The sequence below is a fragment of the Muntiacus reevesi genome, chromosome 22 (genome assembly GCF_963930625.1).
Source record: "Muntiacus reevesi chromosome 22, mMunRee1.1, whole genome shotgun sequence".
Taxonomy (NCBI): Eukaryota; Metazoa; Chordata; class Mammalia; order Artiodactyla; family Cervidae; genus Muntiacus; species Muntiacus reevesi.
In genome coordinates, this window is record NC_089270.1 from 19,977,353 (window position 1) to 19,987,309 (window position 9,957).

Below are 9,957 nucleotides of genomic sequence, written 5' to 3' on the forward strand. Positions count from 1 at the left end.
TCATAGGTGTTAATTACAGGGAAAAGTAACTTGATATTTCCTCCAAAGGTGCAATATAGAAGTGTCTCATGATCCTTTGGGGTAAAATTGTCCTCAGTCCTTTGGGAACTCTCTGTAGATGGAAGGTGTGGTCATCTTTAATCTGGATAAAGAATGGATGACAAGTTGAGGATGGATAGAAGGGTGGCCGTCTTGGAAGTAGAATCTACTTGTATCTCAAAACAGAACACATTGTTTACAGCCCTGAGGTGTGGGGAGGAGGTACAGGCAGTTGATTGACATCCACGTCCGTGTTTTCTATGGAATACAAATTAAAAAAGAGGGCATATATGTATATATACGGGGCTTCCCTGGTGGCTCAGATGATAAAGAATCTGCCTGCAATGTGGGAGACCCAGGTTTGATCCCTGGGCCAGGAAGATCTCCTGGAGAAGAGAATGGCTACCCACTCCAGTATTCTTGCCAGGAGAATTCCACGGACAAAGGAGCTTAAAGGGCTACAGTCCACGGGGTTGCAAAGAGTCAGACACAACTGTGGGACTAACACAACATGTATACATATAGCTGATTCACTTTGCTGTACAGTAGAAGCTAACACAATATTTTAAAGCCACTGTGTATGTGTGTGTGTGTTAGTCACTCATTTGTGTCTGACTCTTTAAGACCCCATGGACTGTAGCCCACCAGGCTCCTCTGTCCATGGAATTCTCCAGGCAAGAATACTGGAGTGGGTTGCCATTCCCTTCTCCAGGAGATCTTCCCTACCCAGGGATCGAACCGAGGTCTCCCCCATAGAAGGCAGATTCTTACCATCTAAGCCACTGGGAAAGCTCCTGTAAAGCAACTACTCTCCAATAAAAATTAATTTTAAAAAAATTGAGATTTCTGAGCAAAGACACATTCTTTTCTTCAGAGTTATTAGGGTTGTTTGAGTTACCCAGTGACGCCCCTTGGGCAGATGCCACCTGCAGTGATCTCACTGCTCGATCAACGAGCTGAGCTGCCAGGTGATCCCTGTTTCCTTCCTCCTCAAATTTCTGGATTATTTCTGTCCTTTGGCACCAGGAATTGCCCTTATAATCCAGACTCCAGGGTAAACACTGAAGGTTGTAATTACAGTTCATGGTTTTAACCACTTCTTTGGTCTCCTTTTAGGAATCCAGTCTTAGAAAAGTAACCCCAGGTACCTGTCATTGCAGAGAGCTCTCAGCAGTTCTGTAGCTTCTCAGGAATGCTCTGAAGTTATTTTGGGAAGATAAAGGGGCAGTTTCACCCTTATCTTGCAGAGAGCTGGAGAGGATGACCAGATTTGCCTGAGGCTTTGACTTTTCCCAAAGTTTCTCTTATTCCACTTTAAGGCCATCCTCAGAGTCCCTGTCCCCACATAGACCAAACAGTAGGGTAGATGGGGAACAGCTCCCAATACCAGCCACCCAGCCACTCAACTACCCAAATAATAGCAACAACAAACCCTGTGTTGGAAAACCTAAAATGACCAAAGGAGAGAGGAAAAGGGAAATACTATTTAGGGGAACAGGAGGAGAAGGAGGTGACATAGGTTAGATGTCAAGAGGATGAGATGGTTGGATGGCATCAATGAAAGTTGATGAAACTCAGTGAAACTCAATGAAAGTTTGAGCAAGCTCCGGGAGATTGTGAAGGACAGGGAAGCCCAGTGTGCTGCAGTCCACGGAGTCTCAGACTCAGACATGACTTAGAGACTGAATGACAACTATTTAGTCATAACAACATGCCCCTGACGGCTCTGTGTTTCGTATGTGAACCCATTATTTCAGAAATATCCTTTTATATATGGCCCAGAATCGTCACGTATTTTCCCACCCCACAAATAATTTCTAGGTAAGAGGTCGATGCTTTGGGACACTTAGGTTGTTTCAGTCTTAAGTATACTCGGTGCAATCATATCAAGGGACTCTTTAGTCCAAAGAAAATCAAGCTGCACATCCACCTAAGAAAACTGGTTACCTGTTGCCATAGCAACTAGACCAGCCTTAGAGGGAAGGGCAGAGTTCCTCAAATTCATCTACTACGTCTGCAGATTGACTTCCTTGAACCTGAGTCATGTGTCCTGATCATCAACACTGAACTGTTATTTTCATTAAGGAAGAAAAAAGTCACAGTCTCAGTTGATGTATTTCAGCTTTTTCTCTGGTGCCACACAGTGAATGTCTTTTTATCTCTGAAAGGTGGGATTTGGTAGCTGGATCCTTTAGAACTTTCATGCATGCCCTAACGTGGTTGGGACCCGGGCCAGTGGGGTTGGTAGTAATTAAACTTTGATGGCTGGAACATGAACTGTGAAATGACTTGCGGGTCTCAGCTTCACTCCTAATGAACAGAAACCCATATGCCTTGGAATTTGACCATCACCCCTGTTCCTAGACCACAGGAAGAAAGTCAGAGGTTTGAATGGCTTTTCCTGGGGGTAGACTGAAGGGACCTCTTCCCCGGGAATCATGCTTTGCCTTTCTAGGCCACAGATAGCTCCACAATTCGTCTCAAAATGCCCTGCGAGATATGTGTAAATAACGCGAACCACATTTACAGGCAGGGCCACCCTGGTCGAAAGTACGAGTAATTTGCCCAGAGTAAGATAATTAGTAACAGCAGGGGTAGAGATTCCAGAGGGTCATACTCCATTCCTTTGCTAAGACCACTGAAAAAAATCTTTCTTTCACTCAAGAGACATGGCCAATTAATGGACAGCAGGAGGCGGGGATGGGTCAATACTTGCTTGATTCAGTTTTAAAGGTCATTTTTATTTTATGGGGTTGTTGGTACCTACGGTTAAGATTTTTTTTTCAATAACAAGTATCTTGATATTTCCTCTAATGAGACTGAAAAATGTGCTTAGCGAGAATGAGAGCTGCGGGCCGGAGAGAACTGGATCGGTTGGGGTGTTTCTACGTATAGAAAAGATTCAGCTGACAAAAGGCAAGAGTACTGTTATGGAAAGCACCTATATCTATGTCTTAGTCCATTCAGGCTGCTCTAACAAAATGCCACAGACTGGCAGCTTATAAGCAGCAGACATTTATTTCTCAGATTTCTGGTGACTCCAGGTCTAAGATCAGAGTGTCAGCACAGTTCAGTGAGGGTCTTCTTCCAGGGCATAGACTTATCCTTGTATCCTCACATGGGAAAAAGGCCAGCCAGCACCCTGGGATGTCTTTTACAAAGACATTAATCCCAATCATTTCCCAAATCACTGTCTAAAGCCCCCACCTCCTAATCGCATCACCATTTGGGGCTTAGGATTTTTTTAAGGGTTTTTTTTTTTTTTTGGTGTGAACCATCCTTAAAGTCTCCACTGAACTTGTTGCAATAACATCTCTGCGTTTTATGTTTTGTTTTTATTAGCTGCAAGGCATACAGGACCTCAGCTCCCTGACCAGGGATCAAACTAACACTCTGCATTGGAAGATGAGGTCCCAACCCCTGTACCAGCAGGGAAGCCCTTAGGGGCTTTAGGATTTCAACATATGAATTCTGGGGGGACACAAACATTCAGACCAGAGCTATGCATGAGACCTGCATTAGATTGTAAAGGATACAAAGATAACAAAGACAGGAATCCTGTCTTCAGTAAGCCACTTCCCAGCAGATAGTGACAAGTACCCTAATAATAGTATGTGAATCCTGTGATTGGGAGAAGTTATATTTTGATTCTAGCCAGAGTGGAGGAATATAGCGAAATGTTTCTTAGGGAATCTGAGCTGTGCTTTTTAGGAAGGTGGGAAGTCATAGACAGATAGTGAAGAAAGGATCTTTTAGAAACTAGGGGCAGTATAAACAAAGACATAGACTGGAATCTACTGAAGAAAAACACATTTGACCAAAGGTGGCTTGAGGTTTAGGTTAAATTATAGGAGAGAGTTGGAACTAAAGCAAAAAAGGGAAAAAGAGCCACATTTTGGAGTGTTCTAAAAGGCAGGTAGAGGATTTTGGACTGTACTCCTTTAGAGTCAGAAGTCTGAAAACCAGAAGATGAGCTGTGGTCAGTGTTTTTATGCAATAAGATGAGATACTTGTAGTGTTATTTTTTTTTTAACAACAACAACAAAAAGATTCACGTAGTCTAATCTATGCTCTGCAAGATACCTTAGTAGATTAGGCTGAAAATATTCTGCACTTCTGTCAATATTCCTTCAGAATGTCATGAAAGGTTTTGTAATGTCCCCCTGCACAAGGTTAAATGAGTTTGCCCTGACTGCAAGCTGAAGATGCCGGTGTAAAAACGCCGACTCAGGTATTTCCAGTGACAACCATTGGTTAAGTGCTTGAGGCACTGTTGTGAAAAGCAGGAGAAACGGCTTCATGCAGTAGGAGAGCCAGCCAAGTCCCTGAAATCTCTCTCTTTCTGTTTCCTTTCTCATAGGAACAGCAATGGAAACCTTCGATGTACAGCAGCATAACTCCTATCTGCTTTGCAAGCCCTCTGCTTGAGAAGCCGGTTGGCAAAGTAAGAATGAATTCATTTCTTGCTGAATGGTTTAATTTGAATCTGTTGGCTGTTCTTTCTTTTTGTCTTGAGCTATTTGGGTGATGTAATCAAATTGATCTCATAAAAGTGGCTGATAAAAGTCCAGATTTTGAACTGTTTGGTTGGCCCTCGTGGCATTGGTCCATGGCAAGATGTTGAGTTAAGTGATGTTGATCTGAGATTCCCTGGTCTTCATGTAGATCTTGATGCTGTCCTCCCCAACTCCCTTCAGTGCCCCGCTTTCTCAGTTCTTCATCTCACCTTCCATTGCCTATTGGAACACATTAGAAGGAAAGAGGTGGCTTTTAGTCATCTACATTGTAGGGGAAGGGAAACCTTTTTCCTCATCTCTTTTAGCTTAGTGCGTGGGGTAATACAAATTAAACTGAGAAAATAAAAAAGACAGGTAAACAGAGAAAAGGTTTTTTACTGTGAATAAAGAGACCTTCATAGAAAAGAAGTGAAGACCCAAAGAAGCAACTGTATTTGAGACTTGTAGAACATTTTAACAAAGAGTGATTAACTGGAAAATTGATAAGAGAAAGGTGAAGGGTTTTGGGTTTCCCTGGGCCATAAATTGTGAGCTGGTCAATATATGGGGGGAAATTAATGAAAAATTAAGAATTATTTGGTAAGATGTGTTATACTAACTCAGATTGGTGGCTTTCTATTACTAAGAGTTTTTTCTAGTGATTAAAAGTCATCTTCTTCCTGGTATGAAAAAGCAAGACACTGTTACAAATTTATGTTACTTTTACAAAGGAAAGTTTACATGCTACTTTTAGACAGAAAGAGAGAAGGCAGAGAGCTTTGCCTACACCTGCTATTTCTCAATTGCCTTTGACTCAAAGTAATCCTTATGCAACCAACCTAGATAGCATATTAAAAAGCAGAGACATTACTTTGCCAACAAAGGTCCGTCTAGTCAAGGCTATGGTTTTTCCAGTAGTCATGTATGGATGTGAGAGTTGGACTGTGAAGAAAGCTGAGCACTGAAAAATTGATGCTTTTGAACTGTGGTGTTGGAGAAGACTCTTGAGAGTCCCTTGGACTGCAAGGAGATCCAATCAGTCCATCCTAAAGGAGATCAGTCCTGGGTGTTCATTGGAAGGACTGATGCTGAAGCTGAAACTCCAATACTTTGGCCACCTCATGCGAAGAGCTGACTCATTGGAAAAGACCCTGATGCTGGGAGGGATTAGGGGCAGGAGGAGAAGGGGACGACAGAGGATGAGATGGCTGGATGGCATCACCAACTCAATGGACATGAGTTTGAGTAAACTCCGGGAGTTGGTGATGGACAGGGAGGCCTAGCGTGCTGTGATTCATGGGGTCGCAAAGAGTCGGACACAACTGAGTGACTGAATTAACTAACTAACTAACTTATGTGAAAAGTGGCATATTTGGGGGTGGCAAAATCTGATCCTCTTCAACATCTTATTGTGAAATCCAACCACCACACTCTCTCTCCTAAACATATTTGTTATTTAAACTATCTTGTAGAATGAGAGACTTTGGCTCCAGAAGAGAAATTACAGTATTTGCCTGAACTGCTACTGTTCTGAATCTGAAATCACACCCATCGGTCCCACCAGGGAGTGTAGAGCTAGGTTCTTAAGAGTCAAGAGGTGGGTTTTTAGAGTCAGGATGCCTGGTCTGTGAGTCACCAGCTCTGTGACTTTGAGCAAATCAAATGTAAAGAAGGCTTCATGCCAGCACCTGCCTCATGGGACTGTCATCAGAATTAATTTAATAAACATTCGTGAGAACAAGGATTTTTTAAACCTATTTCGTTTACTGTATATGCAAGTACTCAACAAATGCAAATGAACGAATGAATAAATGAAACACTATACACATGATAAACTTAGAGGAAACACATTCTCAATTTGCTTATTTCAACAAGTGGGAGCTGGGGGGTGTTATATGTAGGGAGGGACACCATTCTCGACACTTTGGCAAGAATGCCAAGGACAGTTGCCAGGCACCGATCTACCTGGGATAACAGTCACCTTCCTGTCCTTTGCAAACAGTTATTGGTGCATCTCCAGACCACACACAATCTAACCACTAGGATGAACCATAGTCACTGTCTGGACAAGTCAAAAACAAAAGTTCTTTCAATAGGTCTTTTCTCTCCAACTTCTGCATATGTGGGCAGAGCTGGAGCTTTTGTAGTTTTTAAAAGGAAATGAATCTATTTTTCCCAGCAATTCCTGGTAATTCTGCCTTGGCGGTGAGTCCTGCCAAGACAGCTGTCTTTGGAGTGCGACCTCCCAGTGGAACAGGAAGTCTCCTACCCATGCTCTCAGCGCGGTTGACGTTTTGCCGGCGTAGCAGGGGAATGACCCAAGCTTCTTGGGACTGACTTTTCTGTACTTCATGTTCACTAAGCTCTGCACTTCCCCTCTGCTGACTTCAGTTCCAAGTAAGAGGAGTATCCTTTGGCCCAAAGATTAAAACAACAAACAAACAAAACACTCCCTGAACATCACAAAATGTGTTGGCAGCAGCTCCGTTTCACTGCTTTGTCCCTGCCTGGGTCCCTTCCAGCCCTACTTCCTTTGACTTTATTTATGTAGGTTCCAAATAGACCACCACTTTGTGGGGATGGAAAGAAGCTATTTTAAAGGTTGAGTTCAGAAGTCCGTGAGCCCTGGAGAGACTCTTGACTAAATTTCACGTCAATATAATAGCCAGTCCTGAGTTTACTTGTGTTTTCCTAGACCTGATTAGAAACACTAATAGCAATGTAGAAATGGTAGAGGGTGCCTTTGGTAAATGCTTGTTAGAGAGCCGAAGGAAGTCAAGGGCAGTGTGACCATTCTTGGGTTTCGCAGATGGCTCATTGGTAAAGAATCCACTGGGAGATTCTTGATGCAGGAGACTTGGCTTTGATCCCTGGGTCAGGAAGATCCCCTGGAGAAGGGAATGACAATCTACTTCAGTATTCTTGCCTGGGAAATCCCATGAACAGAGGAGCCTGGTGGGCTCTAGTCCATGGAGTTGCAAAGAGTTGGAGATGATTTAGCGACTAAACAACAACAACCTGACCATTCTTGGTTCGATAATATTTTGAGTCATGTTCCTCAGGTTTCCCTCCCCCACAGAGCTGAATGAGCAGGTGGTTGTCTATCTGTACAGTGACACCAGGACTGTCCTGGGGTGAGAGGTACTGCTCCCAAAGGGTACTCTTTCTTTTCTCCCCGTAGCTCTGGCTTTGGCTAAGCACTTGTTCTGTGAAATATTCTAATGAATTCATTTTTACAATCAGCTCTCTGATCCATCCACCTGGGGGTGTAGGGGAGGGGGGAATGATGCCAAATTGTGAGAAAGTCAGGCTTTAATTATAGAGGTCAATGGAAGGCAGCATTTGGGGGCGGATAATTAAAACCTATGTTTAATCTGCCCAGAATCCAAACTCTCTTCTTCACTGACAAGAAACTTTCTGTTGGTTAAAAGGCTGCAGGGTGGACCCAGGGACAGTTTCTACCACCCAGGTTAGGGTGCCCCAAGCTGAACCAAAGACCAGTGTTTCCTTGCTACAAGGGGGAGGAAAAGTGTTGAGAAAATATCAATTAGAAAACAGAGGATTCCCATGTGAGCTCACAATAGAGGAAGGAATATTTTGGCGCCAACTCCAGTCTTAGCACTGAATCATAACTCTTTTCATTAGGGTTATGATTAGAGAGCAGGAATTAAAGGAGGGAAACTTCCTTCTTTTCTAGGGAGAAGCCCTTGAAATCACTCTGGGCAGCAAGCAAGCCTGGAATGTGTGAATATCCACTCTCAGACCAAGAAAAGTTTCCTGTTTTATTTTACATAACTGGAGCCAGCGCCTTTTGAATGGAGCCTATAAATTTATGTAAACAAGAATGCAAATGTTAAAAAGTATGTGTCTTGACATTTCCTGGGGATGACTTGGTAGCTTTGTCTTCCTGCCTTTGTATCATCTAAATATCATGTTGTGAAAACTGGTGTGAACTTACTCCCCCAAATTCCACAATGTTATAACTAGAGGGCTTTCTTTATCATTTGTAGGAGATATTTTGGAGAATGAATTAAGACAGACTAATGTATTTGACACTAAGCATTTTAGCTCCAAGAAGATACACAGGCCAAAAGTAAATGCAAAATGGATTGGAGAATTTCAATAAATTAATGGCAGATTCAAAGTGGATTATTGAAAGGGAATTAGAAAATGATGATGGAAACAAAGGCAGGGATTTAGAGAGATAGGTGACATGAGAAGATGCCATAAAATTCAAATTCCATACTCTCCTGCAAATTCTCACTGGGGCTACTGACAAGAGAGTGGATTGAAAGAAGTGTTAGTTCAACTCAGCATAACAGTCCATGCCAAGCGCAGATCATGCCAAGTCTAAATGACCCAAGCAAGTGCCATGACCCCTGAAAGCTGCAGAGAATATGCAAGCAGATGGAGCTGTTTGGGATTAAAACTGCCCATGAGTATGACTGTGCCAACTTGTCTTTCTCAGTAAAATTTAGGAGACAGGTAAACTTGTCCTCAAGTCTAAGGAAGTGTAACTTTAATACATGATTTGATTTGGCCAGAAGGAAATGGAGAGAGATAAACAGCCTTGAAGGACAGCAGTGTTATTGAATGGAAGGGTAACTAAGAAAGTAATGGAGGCCCCCTGGGCCTTCTATATTTCTCTGTGAGTAAAGGGGGAAACTGGAGGAGCTGGATGGAAGTACTGGATAAACAACAGATAAGAAAGGAACTGGTGAACTCAGAACCACACATAGAGCTGCTTTATTTCAGAGTTGAGAGGTATCTGTGGGAAGAAAACAAACAGAGGTGTCCCTTTTTTGCACACTGATCTTTAGCTTCTTTTGGCACTGGAGAATTTTTCTTACCAAAGGAAAATTTTAACTTAGCCAAAATGAACCACTTTAAGAGTTGTCGTCTAAGTCATGGCCCATTGAGAATCTCTGAGTGTGTTACATCATTGTATCATGGCTAGGTCTGCATAGACAGCACCAATTCAATGAGAAGTACCTTGGAACTTAATACTCAAGATTTAGGGCTCTAAGTGACCGAAGAAGATGGAACCAAGAAGTCAACCCACAAAGTACTCTGTGGCCTATTGCTGCTTCCAAAAAAAAAGAAAAAAGAAAAAACCCAAAAGTCAGGAATGGAATAATCCAAAGAGAATAATAACTTTAAGCATAGCAAGCTACTATAATTACTACAGTCATAGATAAATGTAATTTTCATTAATTGAGAATGAGGGCACCTGATATGACTGGTTCTCTTTCTCTATACATTTAGCTCCTGGTCACTGAGGTAAAATGCATTAAGCCAACTATTCTTCAAGGTGAAAGAAACTTCCAAGGTAAAGGGTCAGCTCTCTGCTAAGATGGAGGAGGATTTAGTTGGGCATATGTCCACCCAACTAAAGAGCACATTTTCAGCATCTCTTGCAGCT

General features: G+C 42.5%; 1 long non-coding RNA gene across 2 annotated transcripts in view; it reads left to right on the plus strand.

Moving 5' to 3' along the window:
• The window catches only part of LOC136153083 (uncharacterized), a 452,303-nt gene extending 447,819 nt beyond the window's left edge, over positions 1 to 4,484 (plus strand). For both annotated transcript variants that reach the window (XR_010660328.1, XR_010660329.1), the window contains exon 5: positions 4,400 to 4,484. This is a non-coding gene — a long non-coding RNA (uncharacterized lncRNA). The remainder of the gene's footprint in view (positions 1 to 4,399) is intronic.
• Positions 4,485 to 9,957: the final 5,473 nt, after the last annotated feature.